Source organism: Geotrypetes seraphini, chromosome 4, assembly GCF_902459505.1.
Source record: "Geotrypetes seraphini chromosome 4, aGeoSer1.1, whole genome shotgun sequence".
Classification (NCBI taxonomy): domain Eukaryota; kingdom Metazoa; phylum Chordata; class Amphibia; order Gymnophiona; family Dermophiidae; genus Geotrypetes; species Geotrypetes seraphini.
The window spans coordinates 117,900,499-117,925,986 of NC_047087.1; the positions used below are offsets into that span (position 1 = coordinate 117,900,499).

General features: G+C 43.0%; 1 protein-coding gene across 14 annotated transcripts in view; it reads left to right on the plus strand.

Moving 5' to 3' along the window:
• Window positions 1–25,488, plus strand: part of ZBTB20 (zinc finger and BTB domain containing 20) — a 1,614,058-nt gene that overhangs the window by 1,061,248 nt on the left and 527,322 nt on the right. The window contains exon 8 of one of the 14 annotated variants that reach the window (XM_033940838.1): window positions 12,681–12,735. The exons of the other annotated variants lie outside the window; for them this stretch is intronic. The gene's annotated coding sequence lies outside the window, so the exon portion shown is untranslated. The remainder of the gene's footprint in view (window positions 1–12,680; window positions 12,736–25,488) is intronic. 14 annotated transcript variants of the gene reach the window in all.

Genomic DNA, 25,488 nt, shown 5'->3' on the forward strand with positions numbered 1-25,488 from the left:
GGGGAAGAAGAGGTGGATGAGGTTGGAGCCCTGGGGGAGGAAGACTTCCATCAGGGTGATGAGCTGGAGGCCCCCCCTGATGAGCTCCACCGTCAATTGGTGGAGGTGGGTAACCACCTCCACCAAAGACAAACTTTGCTCATCAGGGAGGTGGCTGAGATAAAAGAAGCCACACATGTAATGAACCAGCACCTGGCCTCCCTGGTGGCCGAGCAGTCTGCAACACGTGCTGTGCAGACTGCAATCCTGGAAGAACAGGCAGGGACTCGCCGGGCGCTGGAGAACATGTGTGGCATTCTTTCACAACTTCTCCCCCAGCTCATCACCCAGACTGCCTCCCATGGGGATCCTGGACCTCAATCCACCTCCCAGACCTCCTCCAGCCAGGCTCCCACCAGGCAAGGTTCCCCCCCGGCCACCCGTGGCCGGAGTCGAGGCCGTGGCCGGGGAAAGGGAAAAGGAAAGGACCGCCATTAGGACCCACTATGTCCTCTGAACACTCCCAGGCCAGTCATGCCGCATGGACCCTGGGGCTCCGCTGGACCTCCTCTGCATGTACACGCCACAGCCTCTATATCACGGTTCAGTCACTGCAGATCTTTCATCCAGATAGCATCCTGGCCTGAGTGCCAATCTTCATCAGCTTCAACTCCCATCGAGGGCATCATAGTTGGATAATAACTATTACACCCTTCCAAGGATCTGTAGCTCTCCAGGAGCCATGTTGCCGACTTCATCTTAAGGTGCAACCCGTTGCCATCTGTTGGCAGCCTGGACATTTGCCTGACTTCATCTTAAGGTGCAACCCGTTGCCATCTGTTGGCAGCCTGGACATTTGCCTGACTTCATCTTAAGGTGCAACCCGTTGCCATCTGTTGGCAGCCTGGACATTTGCCTGACTTCATCCTTGTCACAGGAAATGAAAAACTTTTTTCTTTGAACCAGGAAGCATTTAATAATTAATTGCACACAGCACAGCGGGTTCTCTGAAGAAGCCTCCTTGGCAAAACGCGTCTGAACCCTGCCGGACCATCGCTGTATGGACTTTTAAGTTAAGTTTGCTTGCACGTTTTGAAAGTATATTTTTTGGAATCATTGAATACTCACCTATGTTATGGACATGCTAAACAGAATGAAGCACTTTCAATGACCAATCTCTTTAGGGGTTTGTTCCCCATCCTGAGTTTTTTGTATTCCATCCGTGGATTCTGAGCACCATCTGAGTTAAATAAGGTATTAAATACTTCTTCAGGCTTGTTCCCTTTTGTTTTTTGTGGTTGCATCCTATATTATGCATATTTCCATCTATTATGTACAACAGCAAGTCAATGGATTTATGTTTTACAATAAAATCCATCAAATAAATGAAACATATATAGCTGACAGTGTGTTTGTGTTTCAGCTTATATTGTATTCGTTAGGTGCTTCCCAGAGCTACATTGCTGTATCATGTGGTTTACAGAGGTATGTCCCAACAGTGTCATGAACGACCACTAGGCCAGTTAAGGGTTTGAGGATACCCCTAATGGATATGCATCGTGGTAGATTTGATGGCTGACACCTCCATTAGATGCAGGTCTCTCATGCATGCTCATTAGCGCTATCCCTTACAATCCTCTTATCCCACCTTTCACAACCTAGCTCCCTATGCATCAACATCTGTCCCTCTCTTTTGTTATTTTCCTTGATGCATACCAGGGGAGGGGAGGAGAGGGCTGGAACCTACATGCCATCTCTCCATTCCACCTCAAAACCTAGTGTTACTCCCTAATCTCCTTCCATCCCCAGTGGCAACCTTTCACCCTTTCTGTTAGCAAATACCCTTGCATCCCTAATCTCTCCTTGCCTCCATGACATCCTCCACCTCTTGCTTTTATCTTTTCTCATTCAAGACTACTATCCAGCATATCTCTGCTCCCCCCTCCTCCAAGTCTGGCCATATCTAGACACCTCTCCTGCATTCAACTTAAGAATCTCATTAATATGTATCCCATCTGGTGCAGTAGCTGCCTTGGTTGATGACATATTTCCCATATTTAAACAAAGGTTCCCATCCATTCCACATGGAGTTAATTGAATGTTGTAGGCCCCCTCTGCTCTTTCTTTTTGGTGTACTCTGCTACTATGGAAAATGGAGGTGGGGCAGACAATGACATTATGAAAGCAGGGAGAGTGGTGGGTGTGGGCATCTGTGTGTAACCTGACCTGGCCCCTTCTTTTCCCTAACAATTTATTCCCCTCCACACTTAACACAAAATTTAAGTCCCCAACAATCCCTCACACCAACACCCAGAAAAATCCATAAACTAAGGAAATACAGATAATGGGGGAGGGGAGGAGTGTCAAAGGCAGAAGGGAGTATAAAGGAGAACAGGCAAGTCATAGCACAAAGTTTCATCATTGAGGAAACAGAACACCACAAACACCAACTCACATGAGGGGGTCTTACATAGGCAAAATGGCTGTGCCAAAGCTTTCTATATACTAAGCACGCCTCATTAGCGGCGGACGTCATAGAAACCGTTAGGATTCAAATCTAATTGGATGTGCATTGGATGTGGTTTTGCAATATACAGCTGTAGTGACGTTGTAGTCATTTCCTTCACATCTCTAAGCTCTATGTTCTAAACAAAGTTACCTCTATAGCTCTATGCCTTAAGGCATTGCTTTTTTTCATCGTCCATACATCAGGGGGTTCAAGTCTTGAGTAAGGTTAGCAAATAGGTTATATTCATTTCTCAGCCAGGACACCTGGTAACTCTTTAGCCTTGCCTTTACATATCAATATTTTGCTTCAGCTTTTATTATGTGCAGCCCATTGTCTAATAGTTAATGCAACCTGTTCTCTCTCATGCTGAACACCCTCCCCCCACCAAAAACATCCCCCCCTAACTGGATCATTCTTCAACACCTGTCCAAGCCCTCTGAAGTTTGATTTAACTCATAGAAAACAAATATGAAATATGTATTAAAGAATTGCAGCACAAAGAACGCCTAAACGGAACAGATTATTTACAGTCCTATATGCATTAGTACAGTGCTCAGAATGAAGATTAGCGTGTAAGAAAAACAGAGCTCCACCTCACATGCATTCAAGCACACTTGGGAATATGGGTTTGGGGCTCAGTGAAAGCAGCGCTTTTAGCCATTGAGCTAACACTCTTTTGTCTCAGCCTACTATGACATTATAGCTAAACTCCTTTTCCCTTAGCACTTCACTAAGATATGATATGACAAGGGAACGAGAGGAATTGGAGGTGTGGGTCAGTGAGGAAAGGCACTCTCTACCAATCGTGCGGCCTTTAAGGGTTCAAATCCCAGCCTGTATTTTACTTGTGGCGTATCAGCTTTCCAGGTGCACTTTGATGATGGTTTCCACTTCTTATAGGAGTTGAATATAACATTTCTCCATTTAAACATGGCATACGTTGTTAGTTTTGATCGTGGTAAAGTATACATTTCTGAAATGGTGAAGAAACAATAAGCGGTATAAGCAAATCCAAACTGCTATAAGCGCAAGAAAGCATTTGTAGCTCAACACGCTAATGCTCCTTTTCTGAGCTTTGCCATCTAAAACTCCCCGGTTTGACTCCCACCTTTGCTCATTTTAATAAGGTCCTCGTTTTTTCCTATTAGATCTTATAACATTTCCCTTTGCAGGCAAACCTATTTTCAACTTACCATGGCTCGGACATCCTACGCAGTGATGAGAGCACATTAACCAGGCGATCCACAAATGTCATCTTGCTGCTTATCACTGCTTAGGATGTCCGAGCCATGGTAAGTTGAAAATAGGTTTGCCTGCAAAGGGAAATGTTATAAGATCTAATAGGAAAAAACGAGGACCTTATTAAAATGAGCAAAGGTGGGAGTCAAACCGGGGAGTTTTAGATGGCAAAGCTCAGAAAAGGAGCATTAGCGTGTTGAGCTACAAATGCTTTCTTGCGCTTATAGCAGTTTGGATTTGCTTATACCGCTTATTGTTTCTTCACCATTTCAGAAATGTATACTTTACCACGATCAAAACTAACAACGTATGCCATGTTTAAATGGAGAAATGTTATATTCAACTCCTATAAGAAGTGGAAACCATCATCAAAGTGCACCTGGAAAGCTGATACGCCACAAGTAAAATACAGGCTGGGATTTGAACCCTTAAAGGCCGCACGATTGGTAGAGAGTGCCTTTCCTCACTGACCCACACCTCCAATTCCTCTCATTCCCTTGTCATATCATATCTTAGTGAAGTGCTAAGGGAAAAGGAGTTTAGCTATAATGTCATAGTAGGCTGAGACAAAAGAGTGTTAGCTCAATGGCTAAAAGCGCTGCTTTCACTGAGCCCCAAACCCATATTCCCAAGTGTGCTTGAATGCATGTGAGGTGGAGCTCTGTTTTTCTTACACGCTAATCTTCATTCTGAGCACTGTACTAATGCATATAGGACTGTAAATAATCTGTTCCGTTTAGGCGTTATTTGTGCTGCAATTCTTTAATACATATTTCATATTTGTTTTCTACTTGAAAACGTTCCAAATCTTTAGGCATTCCTTTGCTTAAACTTATTTGAGTTCATCCTGATATGATACCTAATGAAGCACAGACAGCTCAGTCAAACAGCTGTAGCTCTATCAGTTAGGAGCCCAGCCTATGCTGCTAACATCCAGAGGTTGTGGGTTCAACACCCACCACGTCTTTTAATTGTGGCATATTACTTTGGAAGATGCAGATTGATGAGGTCACAATGAGGTCAGTTTTGTGCAACTGAACACCTCCATTTTGCAATGAGGGAAGCTGGAATGTTAAGGTGTGTATCTGTTTATTCTCTTTTTAAGTGCTGATAATGTGTGCTGGTTTTTCTTTGCTTTCAAAAGAGAGCCGATTGCAGTGCTGTTTGTTGAGACAAAAAAGGGGGTTGTAAAAGCCATGGGAATATTATATTATGGTTTGGGCTGAAATGTGGTTTGTTATCCATGCAATATAATGTGTTCCATTGTTATGGTGTCATTCTATTTATTAGGACAGAGAAAAGATGAAACATACCTATTGAAATTTACTATTGGAATTATTGATACAAAATACAGCAGACGTCTGCCTCGCGTGTAACAAAGAGCCGCAATTACGATAGTTGAAACGGCATTGAAATCCAAGTTAGACCAGGGTTTTTTACGTCTACATAATTCACGAGAGTTAGACGCACGCGTTCGCCCAAGTAGCGCCTATCCAGCGTCCCCACTTGGCACGCCCATAGACCGCCCACGGAACGCCCACGTCCAGAGCTGCAGACGGGACTATGCTTTCGATAGACGTTAGTTCCTTATGTACTACCTAGGGACGTCTATGTGTCGTCTATTACCCAATTAACATTAATTAAGACCCTTAACTCCATGATTATTCACTTATATCCGACGTCCAAAGCACGCCTAAGTTAAACGCAGTAATAGAGAATTTAGGCCTTTGTGTCTTGCTCACCGTGTCCTTGAATAAAGACCAGGTTAGCTCTACAGTCTGCGATTTCTTTGAGCTGTTACTAAGTTCCATCCTCACCATTACCCTCATCTCTTCGTAGTTTCCTTTCTTGAAGTTTAAAGTTGTCGCTGTGGTTCTCTTTTCCTTCGGTATTCCTACTTCAACTTTGAACTTGATCATATTGTGATCGCTGTTTCCCAACGGTCCCACTACTTCCACTTCCTTTGCAGGTCCTCTTAGCCCATTAAGGATTAGATCCAGAGTGGCATTCCCTCTCATTGGTTTCTCACAAGCTGTTCCATGAAGCAGTCCTGTATAGCCTCCAGGAATCCAGTCTCCCTAGCACATTTTGAGTTTCCAAGACTCCAGTCTATCCCGGGATAGTTGAAGTCTCCCATAACAATCGTGTTACCGCTTTTGCATTCTCTCTTCATCTTGACTTCCATTTCTTCATCGTTAGCTTCTCAGCTTCATCGTTAGCCCCTCAGCTGTCTCTTTTCCAAGTTGAAGAGCCCTAACCGTTTTAGTCTTTCCTCATATGAGAGGAGTTCCATCCCCTTTACCATCTTGGTCATTCTTCTTTGAACCTTTTCTAGTGCCACTATATCTTTCTTGAGATAAGGAGACCAGAATTGAACGCAGTACTCTAGATGAAGTTGCACCATGGAGCGATACAGGAGCATGATAACATTCTTAGTATTGTTAGCCATCCCTTTTTAAATAATTCCTAGCATCCTATTTGCTTTTTTGGCTGCCACCGCACATTGGGCAGAAGATTTCATAGTATTGTCTATGGTGACACCCAGATCCTTTTCTTGGGCGCTAATTCCCAAGGTGGACCCTAGCATCCGGTAACTGTGATTCAGATCATTCTTCCCAATGTGCATCATTTTGCATTTGTCCACATTAAATTTAATCTGCCATTTGGACGCCCAGTCTTCCAATTTCCTAAGATCCGCCTGCAATTTTTCACAATCCGCATGCGTTTTAACAACTTTGAACAGTTTAATAATAATAATAACAGTTTATATACCACAGGACCATGAAGTTCTATACGGTTTACAATGGTTAAAAGATGTTACAAATTAAGTAGAATTAACAAGGTTAGAAGCTAGTTATTAACAGCGCTAGAGATCAGTTATTGGGGAGTAGGATTGTACAGATTAGTTGCCTAAATACTTCAGGAACAGACATGGGGAATTTAGGAAACACCTAAAAACATAAGTAGTAGGCGAGAGCAATTGTTCCAGATCTTTGCCCCATAGTGCCGCTTGATGTGAGAGAAGATGTTGATGGTGTTTTTTAAATTTACATCCTTTAACCGGTGGAGAAACAAAATTCGAGTGTGAGCTTCTCTTATGTCTGTTGTTTGAGAAAGAGAAGAGGTCAGTTATATATTTAGGGGCTAAACCGAATAGTGTCTTAAAGCAAAAGCATCAGATCTTAAACTTCACGCGTGCCTCCATCGGTAGCCAATGTAGAAGTTGGTAGGAAGGTGTTACATGATCGAACTTCTTCAACCCCAAAATTAGCTTGACTGCCGCATTTTGCACCAATTGTAATCGCCGCATATTCTTCTGGGAAATTGCCAGGTAGGCGATATTGCAATAATCTAGTTGACTCAGTATAAGGGATTGTACTAGGATTCTAAATGATGAAACATCGAAATATGCTCTAATGAACAGAAGCTTCCAGAGAGTAAAAAAACCCTTTCTAACTAAGGAGTTCACCTGGTCTTTCATGGTGAACTCCTTAGTCCGGACATCTTGTATTTGTGTATGGGATTTTTGATACCAACATGCATTACCTTACACTTATCCACATTGAACCTCATTTGCTATGTCACTACCCATTTCTCTAGTGTGGCTATGTCGCGTTGCAGATCTTCACAATTCCCTGCATCTTAACTACTCTGAGTAACTTTGTAGCATCTGCAAATTTAATCACCTCACTCGTCGTACCCATTTCCAGATCATTTATGAATATGTTGAAGAGCACGGGTCCAAGCACTGAGCCCTGCAGCACCCCACTGGTGATGTTTTTCTAGTCCGAGTATTGTCCATTTACCCCCACTCTCTGTTTCCTATCTGCTAGCCAGTTTTTAATCCATGTGAGTATTTCACCCTCTATTCCATGGCTCTCAATTTTCTGTAGTAGTCGTTCATGCGGAACAAACACATCCAAACCCGTGTGTCCAGACTCAGGCCTGTGGGTGTAGAATTACTCCACTTTCATGATTTTGACTGAGGCCATCAATTCCATCACCGGTCTTCTCCAGCATTGCAAAATGAGGTTGAAAGCTCTTTGAGACAGCATCCATTCTCCTGGATCCATGGTCTTCCGGCTGAGAAAATCTGCCTGAATATTCTCTACTCTTGCTACATGGGCTGTTTAGAGCACCTGAAGATGAACTTCTACCCATTGGAACTTCTCAGCTTCCAGGTTTAATGGCGCATTCCTGGTGCCCCCTTGTCAGTTTACATAGTTTACATTGTCTGAGAAGACCCTGACTGCCTTGCCTGCTAGATATTTTTCCATCAACTATAATGCCAGTTGAATGGCTCTCAGTTCTTTCTGGTTTTTGGACTATTTCCTCTGATGGAGAGTCCACCAGCCCTGCATCAGATGACCATCGCAATGGGACCCCACAGCCAAAAAGGCTGTCATTGGTTTTTAGAAGCACCCACAAGGAGATTCGTAAAGGCATGTCTTGGCCAAAAAGTCTACATAAAGACACCAGCGCAAGCTGGCCCTCACCATCCCTGTCCAGAGAAGCTGAAGTGTATTTTTTGTTTATTGAAAGATTCTATACCACTATTACTAACTGATTAGTCAATTCAGAGCAGTTTACATGAGCTTCTACAATGGTGTTATTATACATGAGATATAATTTAAGAGCTTCTATAATGAAGTCATGGTGCATCTTTGTATATACATTAAAACACCGAAACATTTGATGGATATCATTTTGCCATATGAACCACAGTGCATGTTGCATTCGGTGACTCACGATGACCTACATTTTCTGACAGTGACACAGCTGCGGCTAGCTTTGTCTAGAGCTAGCATATTTTCATGTGTGGGTCTTCGGGAGTGGAATAAGCTTCCGGGATACGACAGCAAACCTAATTGAGTAGTTTTAAGAAAATGTTGAAGAAATACCTCTTCTATAAGATGAAATATGGGACTTGATTTATAGGTTTTTTTTTTATGCGAGGCACTGGTAGCCTCTTTGTAGTGGATGAATGAAAGGGAGAAAGACTTTGAGGTAATACTGCATGGGTGGAAAGGAAAACAAAAATAGGGCAAGACTGGATGGGAGGGGAAAAAGAGAATAACAGAACAGGGCAATGCAGGATTAGGAGAAAGAAAGAATAAGGGCAATAGTGAATAAGGAAGTGGGGAAGAGAGACAGGCAATGCTGAATGGACTGAAGAGACAGCAGAGAGGGGAAATACTGCTCAGGAGGAGGGAAAGAAAGAAATAGGCAGAGGTAATGCTGAATGGTGTAGGGGGGTGGAGAAACAGAGAAATAGGCAATGCTGGATGTTGAAGAGTAGAGGAAGAGAAAGGGATACTGGATGACACGGAGGGGAGAGAGAAGAATCTTAGAGAGTAAACTTGTACAATTTAAAACCTAAATTAGGACCTCATACACCCAGGATACTAGTCAAAATTTATTTTGTGCCCTTACTGGGGTGGTGTATTCATCATTGGCCGCACTTATGAGGAGCAGCATTCAGATTTATATCTGGGTAAAGTGTCCCTGAGTTTGCCCCTGAGGAAGGACATGAAATGGGGCTCTGCGGGAGATCCTGAGGCACTCCCTTCAATGGACTCTTGAACCAGACGGATGTTTGCGGTCTTCATTAAGAGAAGTCCCCCTGTGATAAGGATTACAAGTTAAAACTTTGATTGAATAGTATTCTGTCTTGGATATATGGGGGACTTTTTGAAGTGATTCAACACTGTTTAAATATTTTTGAAACTCTCACATATTGATTAGGTACCTGGCACTGTGGGGAACTTTTTAGGACTTATAATTTATTCACACAAGTCTCTAGCACTGTTTTGATTTAATTTGATTTTTTTTAAAAGCTCATGGGGCTAGACAGAATGATGCTTGTGGGCTATTCCTGCAGTGCACTCTAGGGTGCAATTATGCGCAAATATACCCTAGGGAACTCTGTATTGATTTACAAGAAGTTCCATAAACTGATTGAAAGCCCTTAGTTTAAGATCTTGAATTCAAATTAATTTATAATGGTGGGAGGAACCCTCAGTCCCAGTTGCCGATTGAGAGTTGAGAGCTGTTTTTTTTTCCTACAGTATACATTTTGACTCCTCTCTTTGGAGTAGGCTAGATTTTTGAGGGTATTCATCATTGGTCCATTTGTAAAATATTTTCAAATTTGGTTAATATACCAACTCATATGTGCATCTGAAATAAGAAAAAAAGGAGGAGGGCTAAAGTTAAGTGACTAACCATGTGACTAGTTCAGGGGTAGGCAATTCTGGTCCTCAAGAGCCGGAGCTAGGTCAGGTTTTCAGGATATCCACAATAAATATGCATGAGATAGATTTGCAGTGCAAGCAAATCCATCTCATTCATATTCATTGTGAATATCTTGAAAACCTGACCTGGCTCCGGCTCTCAAGTACCGGAATTGCCTACCCCTGGACAAGTTCACCAGTTTTGGAATAAGGCCTAGCTCACAAGGCTGTGGAATCGGTACACCAAACCTTTGACTCCGACTCCTGCATTTTTCTACGTTCTGACTTTGACTCTTTCTGATATTAGGCTTTAAACCCCCCCCCCCTCTTTTATTAAGCCTGATAGCATAGGCTGATGAATTAAGTGCTCCGATGCCCATAGGAATTGAATGGGCTTTGGAGCATTTGCTGCATGGCACTCGATTCTGCAGCTTAGTAAAAGGAGGCCTAATATATTTTGTCCTGGATCTAAAATACTGGTAAATATAACTTAGATTTTTGTCCTGGATCTAAAGTTATGTTTACCAGTACTTTAGATCCTGGATAAAAAAAAATAAAAAAAATCTAAGTCTAAGATGATACATTTACCATATATTATAATATAAGTTTTATTTTGAAGCTGGAGTTAGTTGGTACATTTTTACTCCACCTAAAATTGCTTCTGACTCTGACTCCACAGCCCTGCTAACATATATGCTTGTATATGCCAATTTGTATGCATAAGTGCACCTTTTCTATAAATTAGTGGTGGGCAATTGGTGCTTAAATTTAGACACCCTTTATAGCAGGGGTAGGGAACTCCAGTCCTCAAGAGCCTTATTCCAGTCGGGTTTTCAGGATTTCTCCAATGAATATGCATTGAAAGCTGTGCATGCATATTCATGGGGGAAATCCTGAAAATACGGCTCTCGAAGACCGGAGTTCCCTACCCCTGCTTTATAGAATTAAGTTCAGTCACCAAAAATCAGTTTATGCAATAGGTAGGCGCTTTCATAGGCTTGAACAATCATAGGGCTTTTAAAACATTTTTTCCTTGTTGCCTTCCATCTTTTCTCTCCCTTCCCCTAATGGCACGCCCCTGTGCATTTATGAGCCCTCCCCACCTCCTTCTTCAGCAGGACTTGTTGCTCAGCAGTATTTTTTGATCAGTCATGGACATCACATAAGTAGCAACTATCTTCCCTCCCTCCTTGGATCTGAGAACGCTCTGTATAGCAGACCAGAACTATCTGGCTCTGACAGACAAGGGAGGAAAACGCTTTTCAACACATTTATAACCTCCATGGAGTACATATTCAATGCAGACTGATAGCTTTAAATACAGTTATTCAGAGTTCTATGTATAACCTTAAAAGAATATCTTATCTATTTAAAATTAAACACCTGACATTTTTGTATTTGCACTTAAAACATATGTTATCTGTTCAGCAACTGGGTATCACTTCTGAATGGATTGCTTTTAGTGTATTTCATGGCCTGCCCTAAACTGCACCCCATTTTACAAAGGAAAATGTACTGTAGATCATTTAGCTATTTACATGGCTAGACTTGCATATCAATATAAGTGTCCTGGATTGTAAATAAACAAACACTTACGTGGTCAACACTACTGCTGACCTCATACATGATTCTGAGTATTGACCCTCTTGTCTTTATAGTTGGCGTCAGCTAGGATTTAGCCTCTGAAAACCAGTTTTGCTCAATCGGTTGTGTCCTTGTCAGCAGGGAAGACAAGTCAGTCTATCACTATTATTTGCAACAAGACTCATTACCTGCCAGCCAGGAAACCTCCCAATTATGCCATCTGCATTAAATTAAAAAGTGACGGAACCAATCAGTGTCATTTTGATTTGAATGCGATTGTCAAGTTCATTTTCCTCTGTAGAGCCCTCTTCAATTCTTGGAGAAGGACAAATGGTGCCTTTAAATAAAATAGGGAGTATTGTTCTGCATAGAGCCTATGAATAGTCATTTGCTCTGCACTTTTGTATATTTTTATATTTTTTTTTAGTCTTTTTAGGCTAGGATACCATATACAGATAATTTTTATAGACTGCTTTTGAAGCAAAGTCCACACTTACCTTTTTCCCATGGACTTTGTTAGACATTTCAAAAAGAGAATAGGAATATTTTCTCTTTGAAATTTGGACTTTTTCATCTGCTTTTTGTGCAGGATGATTTGTAAGGCAAATAACATGCATATGTACTTGAAAATACAGGCTTCAGGGTCAATATTTATCCCGCAGCACTCAGTGTTTAAATGCTGATGATTGTAGGTCAAATTAGACTTGGATATGCTGTGCCAGGCCCCGTTTAGGCATTGAACTGAATATCCAGGTCTTTGGTGATGCCTAGAAGCTATCCAGGCATGGCCAGTATTCAGTTTTGGATTTTCAGTAACATGTGGGCGCTTTATTCGATCTGTTTGGCAGGGCTAATATCTTTAAGACTTTTTCTGGTTTTATAACCACATCTAGGGCATACTTTGTTAAAGTGATAGGGGTTTCCAAAAGGTGTGGGTTCAGTAGATACTGGTTCTGACAGTCAGTGGATCAGCAGAGAGCTATGGAGCTGCCTTACCTAAAGGGATTTAGTGTACTTTGAATCACTTTCTGAAACCCACTTGTTTTGGCCACACTCCCTGATGAAGCACAGATGCTAAACATATGTTGGGGAACAGTTTTTTATATGTAATAAGATCCTCTTGCTCCTCTTTTTAGATCATGGAAATTTAAAGGATGATTTTACAGTGTTATTTATGCTTCCCTGGTGATGGTGAGTGCATCCTTACCTTGTTGCTAATAGCAGCTAAAAAATGTTTTCTGCCTAAAGTTGTTGCCATTTTGTCTCCTCTGCTTGGTGTGGAGTTTTGAAAGAAGTTGTCTAATAGTACAGAGACAGAACTGATTGCTGTTTTCAAGTGCCATTTTTTTAAAGTAGGAAGATCAATTTGTTTTGCCTACCAAGGAAAAAAGAGATAGTTATTTGTTTCTGCCGTTGAGCTATCAATAAAAATTGTTAAAAAAAAATATGCTACTCTTTTGGCATGTCCCCACCTCAGGAGGTCACACATACATTCTAGTGAGTAATTAGAATATATATAGATAGAGAGTCTGCTGTGCTTGTATGCCTGAGTCTTCTGACACAGTCCAAGAAAGGCAACTGCTTGCTTTGACAGCCAGCAGCTCTGTCTGCAGGGAAGAGATTTTTCCTTTTCAGTGGGAGTCACCAAAGCTTGTAGTTACTGGGGTAGATAATTGTAGGGTTAGAAATCTATATCACAAAAGCCTTTCAACTTTAAATGTTACACCATAAATTCTTTTTTCTCATGTGTACAAATTGTAAGATAGCCATGTCAAGACCAGTTGCAACCAGCTATTAATAAAAGCTCTCAGAATAGCAAGCCAGACTAGCCAGCTGACCACCTTGGTTATGACTGACACTTGTACCTACAGTGCTTTTCAGGTTGATTTATTAACCAAGAGAAAGTTGGTAATTACTAATTAATCAGATCCTGTATCAGCTTGGCAAGCGTTTAGGAATTCTCAAAGCTTTCCAGTTATTATAGCTGTTTAAGAACTTTTCCTCTGAGATTTATAAGACATGCAAGAACGGGATGAGGGGAAACTAGAATCTGTTATATATCATAGTGAGATATCTAGTCTGGTAGACCTCATGTCACTTTTTACATAGGTAACAAGCTCTATAACATCTGCTGCACCTCACTTTGATTTTTCTTCCCCTCCTTCCATTCTATATCCACATCATATTCAGAACCAGCTACATCATGAAATATATGGAGTGACATCTACTTACTGGGTACTATAACGATGGCAAATTATAGCCTGTTAACTGTATATCGTGTATGTTGACCTGTAATCTGCCCTGAACTCTTTGGGGAGTACAGGATAGAAAATGAATTAAATAAATAGAAACATAGAAACATAGAAAATGACGGCAGGAAAGGGCCACGGCCCATCTAGTCTGCCCACACTAATGGCCCACCCCCTAACTACCTCCATGAAGAGATCCCACATGCCAATCCCATCTTTTCTTAAAATCTGGCCTCAATTACCTGTTGTGGAAGATTATTCCAGCAGTCAACCACCCTTTCGGTGAAGAAATATTTTCTGCTGTCGCCATGAAATTTCCCACCCCTGATTTTCAACGGATGCCCTCTTGTTGCCGTGGGTCCTTTAAGGAAAAAGAGATCCTCTTCCACCTCGATACGGCCCGTAACATATTTGAACGTCTCGATCATGTCTCCCCTCTCTCTGCGTTCCTCGAGTGAGTACAGCTGCAACTTACCCAGTCATTCCTCATACGGGAGATCCTTGAGTCCTGAGACCATCCTGGTAGCCATTCGCTGAACCGACTCAACTCTCCGCACATCTTTTTGATAATGCGGCCTCCAGAATTGTACACAGTATTCCAGATGGGGTCAGCAATTCTCATTCCCTTTTAGTCAGTAATAGGAAAGCACTGCTATGTGCTGCTTTAGCTTCCTATGCAAGCTGAATTCAGCCTAACATGAATGCTTTCCCCTGGCTTAGTCACATATGCATGTAAATGACTAGCATACTGGCATTTATGCATATTTTTATTGCCTAAAACTAGATGACTCCTTATAGAATTATTCTCTATGAGGATAATTCTATATTAGGTTACCTAGGATAAGAGGATAAGCAGGCACCTATTTCAAGTCTATTCTACAAAGAAACATACATGCTTACTTTTCTTTATCGAATACAAGCGTAAATTGCTGAAAACACATATATGACACAAACATTTAAATCACTCTAACATCTGGTGTAAATGCTCATGCCTAGATGTTAGAACTTGTGTAAATTATAGAATGCTATAATTTAGCACATATTTTCATATTCCACCCAACCTCTGCCCATGTACAAGCTCACCAGCAAAGTATGTACCACTGAAACACGGTGCGTACTTTTCTGATCATTAGCATTCTATTACATCTAGTCCAGATTTCGTACATGTAATGATGAATCCCTTCCCATGAACTGGACTTGCAGAAGTGAGAATACATACAGCTTTGAGCACCTCCCATCCCATATGGAGTTGAAGACCAGTGCACCCTTCAATTTTTTCTCTGCAATCAAACTGTGCAGAGGTGTTTCTGATCTGCTCTGCTTTGATTTTTTTTTTTTCTTTCTTTCTTGCATTTAAAGTTCATTTTTCAGAGGCTTCATTGTCCTGAGACCCTATTCTTGGAAATTCTCTACCTGAGAAAGTTTACAGGTCCGCTGTGCTGGCCTGCAGCTTGGCAGGGCAAGCCATCATGTAGAATTGGTGAGCTAGCTTGCTGTGTTTGTTCTGGGCTCAGGATCTGTTCCCCTGGGAGCTGGCTCCCCTTCTGAGTTTCCTAGTGGCTTGAGCACAGACTCTGGGTGACCTGAGTAAGAACCCTCAGGGTATCAGGTTGCTGGCTGAATATTTACCCACCCAATTTAATAGCAGTGGCCATCTTGGATTTCAAATGATCTTTGTTTTCAAAAACCTCTATCTGCCTAAAAAACCTAAACAATTTTGTTCTCAATTAGCTGGGATGGACTCCTCGGGGGGTTAGAACGTGAATTCATGTAAAATTTGTGCCAAGTTGCCGGCAGAAGAGCGTCCATGCAAGCCATACTGCACGCAAGGGAGGGGCAAGAACCTTGGGCTTAGCCTCATCCTCCATGGCTGGTGAACCATCATGGGTCCATGACATGGGTAAAAAATACTGCCCTGGACTCTTTTCTCGTGATGATGTAAAGCGGAGGTACGTGATCTCTGGGGACCTCGCAAAAGCCCAACCAGAGGACTTGCAGGCTTCATTTATTTTCCCTGCACTAGGCTTTTCACCAGAATTTGTGAATCTCATGTAGAGAACCTTTTTGACACCTTCAGGACAGGTGGTGCAGCCTAAGGGTGGCTCAGCCATCGACCCAGGGAGCCTCTTTTCCACTGATGTCTGCTTCTCATGTAAGCAAGCTGGCCCTTGTCTCCAGTGACATTTCAGACCATGAGAAGTCTGATGGAGTATCAGATTTCATGCCGCTTTTGTTCCAGGATTCTGACTCAGCCCTGCATGACTCCGTTTTCCTGTTCAGGCCCAGCAGCTGAGGCCTCCCTGATTCCTAACCAGGTGGATGATCCTCAAATCCACCACCTGTTCAAGTTAGTCTCTGTCCAACAATTTATTTCGGATGCAGCGTCAGAATTGAAGCTGGAAATGCAACACTTCACTTCCGAAAAAGGAGCACCCCCTGCGGCTGGAGGCTTAGCTGCTCTTCCAGTGGGTAGAAGCCCACCTCCAGGCTCTCTCTGCTGCCGATGTGGCCGAGTAAAAAATGTTCAGGCCAACTTTCTAAGTTGACAGTTCCTGGACCCGGGGGAGTGGTCGCTCTCCCAAAGGGTGTTCGATCTAATTGTGCAGCACTGGGGCAGTCCAGTAATAGATTTGATGGCTTTGGCCAAGAACACAAAGGCCAAACTTTTCTTCAGTTGAAGATCAGAACTAGGAAACTCGGGGTTGGATTTCTTGGTCAAACCCTGGCCACGTATTGGTCTTTAACGTCTTCACTCATTGGCCCATGGAGGACTAGGTCATCCAGTGGATTGCAACTCATTTTATTTTATTTGTTTTTCTTACTGGGTCAGACCAGTGGTCCATCTAGCCCAGTACCCATCCTCAAGGTGGCCAATCCAGGACACCAGTACCTGGCCAAAACCCAAAGAGTACCAACATTCCATGATACTGATCCAAGGCAAGCAATGGCTTCCCCTATGTCTTTCTCAATAACAGACTAAGTACTTTTCCTCCAGGAAATTGTCCAAACCTTTCTTAAAACCAGCTACGCTATCTGCTCTTGCCATAATTCATTCCAGAGCTTAACTATTCTCTGAGTGAAAAAATATTTCCTCCTATTGGTTGTAAAGTATTTCCATGTAACTTCATCGAGTGTCCCCTAGTATTTGTAATTCTTGAAGAAGTGAAAAATCGATCCACTTGTACCTGTTCTGTTCCACTCAGGATTTTGTAGACTTCAATCATATCTCCCCTAAGCCATCTCTTTTCTAAGATGAAGAGCCCCAACTAATCATTTTTCCTACCTTTGTTGTCTGGTGATTACATGAGTCTCTGGTTACACTTCCTTCTGACTGTGCATTCAATATTTCTTTTTCTGCCTCCTGTACGCTTCCTCTCCTTCGAACCACATTCCCTTCCCCAACCAACATCTCTCTCTGTCCCTCCATTAATCTAACTTTTCTTCCTCTCTCCTCCACCCCCATTGGCAACATGTCTCCCTCTCTCTCTCACTGTCCATATGTTCTCTCATTCAGCTCCCTTGCTGCAAAGAGAATGGGAAAAGAGAGAGATCCAGGGTGCCTCTCTTCCACCCCCTCTGCTGCCACATCCAACATGGGATCCCCGGCACCAGCTGCTTCAACAGAAGCCGGCAGGCAGAAAGGAGGGAACGGGATTCCCAGCGGCAGCAGTGGCTTCGATGGAGGGGGCAGGCAGGAAGGAGGGCATGGGATCCCCAGCAGTGGCTATTAAGGAGGAAGGGGGGTGGGAAACCCGTGCAGTGCCGCATACCCCCAACAAGCAGCTCACATACCCCTGAGGGTACGTGTACCATGTGTTGAGAAACTCTGCACTACACCACCCACCAGGCTACTCCTGGAAACTTTTTGCTGGTCTAATAGGACTGGCCATAATATCTGAAGCTGTCATACAGGCAAGTATGCATTGTTTCATTCACATCTTTGGGGGATAGGAGGGAATCAGTGACCACTTCGGCAGTGTGAGAGGGTCATGCTTACATCCCTCCACTGATCATCTGGTCAGTTTCGGCACCTTTTTCGTTGTTAAAAGAGGTCTAGCCCCAGATGTCCAAACTTTACCCTGAACATATTTTTAAATGTTCGATTATGGCAGAAAAACATCCAAGCCTACCTTAGTCCTGTCCACACCAAACCTCTAACACGCCTCCTTGAGATTTAGACAAACTGCAGATGAACAGCATAGAAATCTGTTTAGCAAATTGGATAGATTTGGTGAGAAAAACATCCATCTGCCCTTTTATGTCACTTTTTGGATTTTTTTTTTTTGTAAATGAGCCCCTATGTCTTTTAGGTTTACAGGATGATTTCAAATTGAACAAAGGTGAACATTGGGGAGGGGATGTTGGTGAGAAAAACCTGCCTGACTGCTAAAAATTGTATATTATTATAATGGATATTTACTGAACCTCCAGCAGCAATGTTGTGGCAAAACCAGGCGCATGCTGTCTTACGTATGGAATAATTATTCGTCTTGAAGCAGAGGCCAAAAATGTAACCCATTTTATCAATATATGGACTCCATTTCTAAACACTCCGGCAATGCATATATAAAGTCTGCTATTCAGTGGACTAAGGGCTTAGGTGATTCCTATTACCCAGAAAGGATCTATTTCTTGTATTCTATGATATTTTTTTCTACTACAAGTACAAATTGCAGCCGATTTTTGCAATTAACCCTCATGAGCATGAATACAGTCACCAGTCGTCTGCGCCAGAGCCCCATTCACAACAGGGTTTTCTGCTCAGTCAGTTTGGATACACATCTGGATGGTGAGTTGCTTCATGGTAGTATGCAGATCAGCCTGCACCAACCTGCGCAGCTGACATTCACCTCTCGCATCGATGGCTCGTGCTGCCCTACATTTACCACGCCAGGTCATCGAAAAGGTTCCATTTGTCCACTCATGGTACACCTTAACCACAACAGCCCATGAACAGTTCACAAACTCCACCATTTCCGAAATGCTGCTGCCCTTGGCCCAGTAGCCAATGATCATGCCTTTTCCAATATCTGATAAATTGCACTTTTCTTCCCACGACAGCCATGGTTCCTATATTGGCAACTTGACGACATCCCACCTTATATACCCACGAAGTCTGTGTGTGACATGTGCATTCGTTCATTGGCTATGCGTCCCTGACTTCAGAGGTAGGCGGTGGTCATGTGATTCAAACGTTTATTTTCAATAAACAACCTTAGAATCTCAGGACGTGTTTTAAAATGCAGGGCTGTCGGAGTCGGAGTCGAGGAGTCGAAGGAAATTTTGGGTACCTGGAGTCGGAGTCAGAAGTACAAAAAACTGAGGAGTCGGAGTCAGAACATTTATCTACTGACTCCATTTTTGAACTTGGCATACCAATCACGAGCGATTCTTTCAGCTATAGCACCCACTATATACACAGCACAAATGTTGCGAGCAGCTTCTGCGGCCTTAGAACCTTGATTAAAAGCAAAAAGAAGGTGGTGTCAAAAATGCTCATTTCTCTCAACTTGACATTCCATTTTAACGATCTGAAAATTAACCAATGCTGTGGAGTCGGAGTCGGAGTCGGAGTCGAGGAGTCGGAGTCGGAGGAAATTTTGGGTACTGGAGTCGGAGTCGGAGTCTGAAGTACAAAAAACAGAAGAGTCGGAGTCAGAACATTTATCTACCGACTCCACAACCCTGTTAAAATGGTTAAGTGAAATTTTGTACAATAGATATTTTACAGTTAAAATGAAAAGTTTGCTATCAAAGAGTAGGATTCTACCATGTAGAGTGCTTTGGGGCTAACCACTCTCACCTATAGAGTTTAATTTTTATATGAGCCACTCTTGCTGTTCAGTTTTATTCAGATGACATGGTTATATTAGTTTCAGTAGATGATGATTTAGATATGTCCAAAATGAATGATTCTAGTTTCTTGTTTGAAAAATGCAGTAATATTCATGATTTTAAACTGAACAAGGATAAAACAAAATTGTTCTGGTTGAACCATTCTGATAAATCTGTCCTGGGGAAATTGATACTACCAGATGGATTTTCTTTTAAAATGGAGCATATTTCTAAAATGCTGGGTATGGACACAACATTATCATTTGTATCACAAGTTAAACAAATTGTAAGTTCTACTTTCCTAAACTTATGGTAGCTTGACAGTGTTCATCCTTTGTTTTCTGAAGAACATTTTTCTCTATTGTTTAGAGCAGTTATTCTGTCCTATTTAGATTATTATAATAGTTTGGATTCAACTATTTTGAAGAAACTTTGTATTAAACTTCAGTCACTTCAGAATACTGCAGCCAAATTGATTTTCTGATTGGACAGAGCGAATCCTGCTTTAATTTGTTTACACTGGCTGCCTGTACAAGCCCATAGGGACGGATTCTCAAAAAGCTACCAGACGTTAAGTCGCCTGCAGGAGCCTAGATCACCCCTACCAGTGACTAACTTAAGGGTTTGAATTAGTTTTAAGTGACGCGATAATTGGTCACGCTATTAAAAACAAATAAAAATCTTTCAAAACAAAAAATTAGGCGATGCTAGGCGGCTTTGGGGACCTGCGCCTAGCGTTACCTAGTGATGTTGAAGCCCAGAACTGGGCATGTTTAGGGGTAGTACTGGACTTCGGTTAATCATTGGTCTCAATTACCCACTTCCCTCCTTCCAATTTAAGGAAATAAATAGGAGCTTAGCTTTAATCTTTGGAATTCTGATCCCATTGGGACCCGTTTCGCCCTGAGATTCTTCAGGGGATCAGATTCATGTCTGTGTCTCATTCAGTCTTCTCAACACAGTACTGTCTCCAACTTTATCACAATTTGATCCACGTCGCCGCAATATAAAGGTGCCTCGAGACAACCCATACAGTTGATCAGTGTACACTGTTCTGAAATGAGTTGAGGGGAGTCTGAGGTCTTTTCCTCTTCCTTGAATGTTTCACAATTGGCTGAGGTTATTTTTTTAAAAAGTTTTGATACTGATTTCAAGTACCTGCTCCACTTTTTGGCTGTTATCCTGTGATCATATCGTGTAGAATTGTTTGTCATCTTTTTTGTTTTCTAGGCCTGTAAAACCCACCATTATGAAGAGGCAGGCCTGCCAGCAGGAGGGAGTAGGTATCCCTCCTGATGGTTGTCTAAATAAAGTGGGTCCGAGGGCTTTTTTTAAAGTTTGGGAGGAGGTCCGTCATTAGAGGGGTCCTGGCACAGCTTTTTTTTTTTAATGGGGACAAAAAGTAAGTTACTCTTCCTGCCCCGAACAACTGAGCTGCAGGAGGCTGCTACGGGACTTCTCCTGCTGCTCAGCTGTTTGGCACTTTTTTTAACACTACCAGCACCTCCAGACCTATCGGCGATTTTGGATTAGGAATGAATGTTGTGAAGCATTATTGGTGTCATGGCCCCAAGTAGGAAGATATTTATCGGCAGTTTGTCATTAATGCTAATAACTGAGGGCTTCTTTATGCAAACTTAATATTTTATATTATATTGCAACACTATTGGACCTAGTGTTAGAGTGTTTAGAGTTTTTGATAAAGAGAGATTTTGCTTTTTAGTGTTATACTATTCTCTCTTTACAGAGTAGGCAGATTTAGGGAATGCCCCAGGTACATTAGATAGTGTGAGCCCCACAGGACAGATAGGGAAAAATGCTTGAGTACCTGAATGTAAACCACTTATGCTATAAGTGGTATATCAATACTTAAATAAAAAAGTTACAACTAGCAAACAATAGAAAAAAACAGGACTAGTTCATCTTACCCTTAGGAACATGAAGCTGTATAGTCTTGCTTTCTATGCAGGGTGAAATAAACTATTGATAGCCAAAAGGTCATAGCCAGGTATGTGTGTTCTTCAGCAATCTGCAAGCACTCATGTTGAAGGAATGGGATCCACTACTGTTTTCCTGCATTATGTGTGCCTGTCACTGCAATGGTTCACACTGACAGCATGTGCAACAGAAAAAGAGGTTCAGAGAGATGGTAAAGATGATAAAAGAAATGAGTCTTGGAGTGGGACAAATAATTGCAACAAAATGTAAAATTTAGTCTGATCCATTCAGGGCCAGTTTGTGACATAGTACAATCCAGGGCAGAGGTTGTTAGCCCCTGAATCCATAATTTGTTTTTCTCATCTGCCCTCACGCTGCATAGATTGTTCCAGGGTGCACTCACTCTTGCCCTCATCACCCATTGCTTTTTCCTCAGTACACTGTCTCCTGCTTGTCTCACACACCTGTTGATGGTCCTTCCTGTGTCCTCTTTCCTGCCCCTCCCCTTGGGTCCTTCTATAGGTTTCTATCTGTCATAGACATGCCAAGCCACAAGCATTCGGCATGTGACATGTGCAATCAGGCCCTTTCTTTAGCTCATGTGCTTAAGGGGCCAGATCTCATGCATTAGCTCCCTCCTTGCACTCCGGCGATCTGGCTTTGTTCCCACATCTGGAATTTTCTCACCTCTCTCTCCCTTCCCCATTCCATCCTGCAGATCTGGCATCTCGCCTTTCCTCAGCGTGCCCTTCCCCCAGCCGCGTGGGGCCTAAAAACTGGCCTATTCGCCAGCACTCTCCAGTCAGGTGTTCTCTGGCCAGCCCTAGGGACCTTCCCTCTGTTGCAACTTCCTGTTGCTGTGTAGGCAGGACATGGCAGAGGGAAAGAAGCCTCAGAGCTGCTGGAGAGAACTTCGTGTAAGCAATGCTGACAAACCTGCAAGTTTGTAGGTCCTGCACAGCAGAGGAAGGGGGGAACAGAAGGAAGGGAAGATGTCAGATATACAGGAGAATCAAGATGGGAATACTGCACTTGAAATGGAAAGGGAGATTTTACAACAGCAGCCGGTGATTTAAAAAAAAAACCCTAACACAGCTTGATTAAAAGGGACTTAAATTTGCTGATGACACAAAGTTGTTCAAAGTTGTTAAATCGCAAGAGGATTATGAAAAATTGCAAAAGGACCTTGTGAGATAGGGCATCAAAATGGCAGATGTTTAATGTGAGAAAGTGCAAAGTGATGCATGTGGGAAAGAGAAACCCAAACTATGTGATGCAGGGTTCCATGTTAGGAATCACTGCCCAGGAAAAGGATCTAATGTCATCTTTGAGGATATTTTGAAACCCTCAGCTCAGTATGCAGTGGCGGCTAAGTAAGCAAATGTTATAATGGCTTTCTATTGCTCCACACTGTGAAATGAAAAAGAACACACCAAAATGTTTTTTGTCGTATCTGCCACAGAACTCAGCATTGTTATGAAATTTAGTGAGTTATGTCCTGAATGAAGTTGATGTAAAATGTTGTAAATATTTCCCACCGGACCACAATACTACCTTGTGAAAATGAATTGTGAACTGAATAAAAACACATCAAAAAGTTTTATGGTGTATCTCGCAGAAAAATGTAAAGTAAAGCAGATATTTGAAGTGCACTCCTATTGCACGAAAGCACGACCTCAGCCTTGGCCACCACTGATTAATGGACTTGTCAACGATGCTCTGGTTCAGCTTAGTCCAAACAGAGATGGGGCGCTGTGTACGGTCTTTGACATTAGATATCACTTAGAGAATGACACAGGGAAAAAATCTGTCCCCCGTCATTGCACCGTCCCTGGCCCACCATCCCCTTCACCGTCCCATCACCGCCATTCCCTTCACCGCCCCATCACCGTCACTGCCATCCCAATCACCGCCCCAGTCACTGTCCCCGCAGCATCCATACAAGCCTCATATTTAGCTTATTCCTTCCTTATAAATCAAAGTTTTGGCTGCTAAACTGGAGAAAGAGATGTTCAGCTGGCAGGGCTTTGTTTATAAATTTTTATCAACACAACTAATATACTACTTTATCCTGAAGCAAAAAAAAAAAAGAAATAGAATTTTTTTTTTCTACCTTTATTGTCTGGTTTCTGCTTTCCTCATCTTCTCATTCAATTCCTTCCATCCACTGTCTCTCTTCTCTCAGCATCTTCCATTTGCTCTGTTACTGTGCCTCTCCCTTTATCCCCCCTCCCCCTTCTTCCCTCCATTCCCCCCATAGTCTGGCATCTCTGTCTTCATCCCTGCCAGCATCTTCTCCCCACTCTCTCTTCCCCATTTCTCTTTAGCTTCTTCTCCCACTCTATCTTTCCCATGTTCTTTCAGTGTCCTTCTTCCCACTCTGTCTTCCCCATTTCCTTTCAGTGTCCTTCTCCCCCCCATCTTCCCCATGTCCTTTCAGAGTCCTTCTCCCCCCCTGTCTTCCCCATTTCCCTTCAGTGTCTTCTCCCCCACTCTTTCTTCCCCATTTCCCTGCAGCATCTTTTCCCCACTCTCTGTTCCCCATTTCCATGCAGCATCTTCTCCCCACTCTGTCTTCCCATGTGCTTTCAGCGTCCTTCTCCCCCCCTCTGTCTTCCCCATGTGCTTTCAGCGTCCTTCTCCCCCACTCTGTCTTCCCCATGTGCTTTCAGCGTCCTTCTCCCCCACTCTGTCTTCCCCATGTGCTTTCAGCGTCCTTTTCCCCCTCTGTCTTCTCCATGTCCTTTCAGCATCCTTCTCCCCCCTTCTGTCTTTCCCATATCCTTTCAGCATCCTTCTTCCCCCTCTGTCATCCTCATGTGCTTTCAGTGTCCTTCTACCCACTCTGTTTTATTCATTTCCCTTCAGCATCTTTTCCTCTCCACCCCACATTTCCTCCTCCCTGCCCCTTACCTTCGTGGCGCTTTCATCCACGCCCCCCCCCGGACAACAGGCCCAGTGCAACAAACACTCCTGCCTTTTACCTGTGGCCGGCGATGTCTAAACTGCCTTTTTATAGCAGCCGGAGAGTTGTAGTTGCATATGGCTGCCGTAAAGGTCGTCTTTGATGCAACTTCTGGTTGTTTCAGAGATGACCTTTACGGCAGCCACATGCAGCTTCAATGCTCTGGCTGCTGTAAGAAGGCAGTTTAGACTCGTGGCCACGAAGGTAAGGGAGAGGGAGGGAGAAAGGGAGCTGTTTCAACTCGGCGGCAGCAGTAAGGAGGGAGGGAGCGCGATAGGTGACCGCGCGCATTCCCTCCCTTAACTGCGGGGACAAGGCCATTCACCGCTCTACAGGACAGTGAATGGCCTTGTGCCCGTAGCCACAGTGGACACAGGTTTTTCTTAACCGTTTTGGCGGGTTACCCCCGGGTAACAACCACCGTGTCATTCTCTAATATCACTGTCTGGTAGACGCATTGCTGTATCTGCCTCCAGATCCAGTAGTCAACTGGGTTTAGGTCTGGTGAATTTGTAGGCCATAAGTCTGGGTCTCCCGATGAAGAGTTCTATGGTGTCCTTTCCCTGATGTCTTGGGGCATTATCCTGTTACATAGTAACATAGTAGATGACGGCAGATAAAGACCTGAATGGTCCATCCAGTCTGCTCAACCTGATTCAATTTATTCTTCTTAGCTATTTCTGGGCAAGAATCCAAAGCTCTACCCGGTACTGTGCTTGGGTTCCTACTGCCGAAATCTCTGTTAAAACCTACTACAGCCCATCTACACCCTCCCAGCTATTGAAGCCCTCCCCAGCTCAACCTCCACCAAATGGCCATATACAGACGCTGTTGGAAGATAAAGTAGTCTTCTGACATGCGTCAGATTGCTGGCAACAGCTTCTGCATCAAGAGGATATCCTGGTAGCATGCACCATTGATCTTAACCCCAGGATCAATGAAGAACAGATCTGTGAA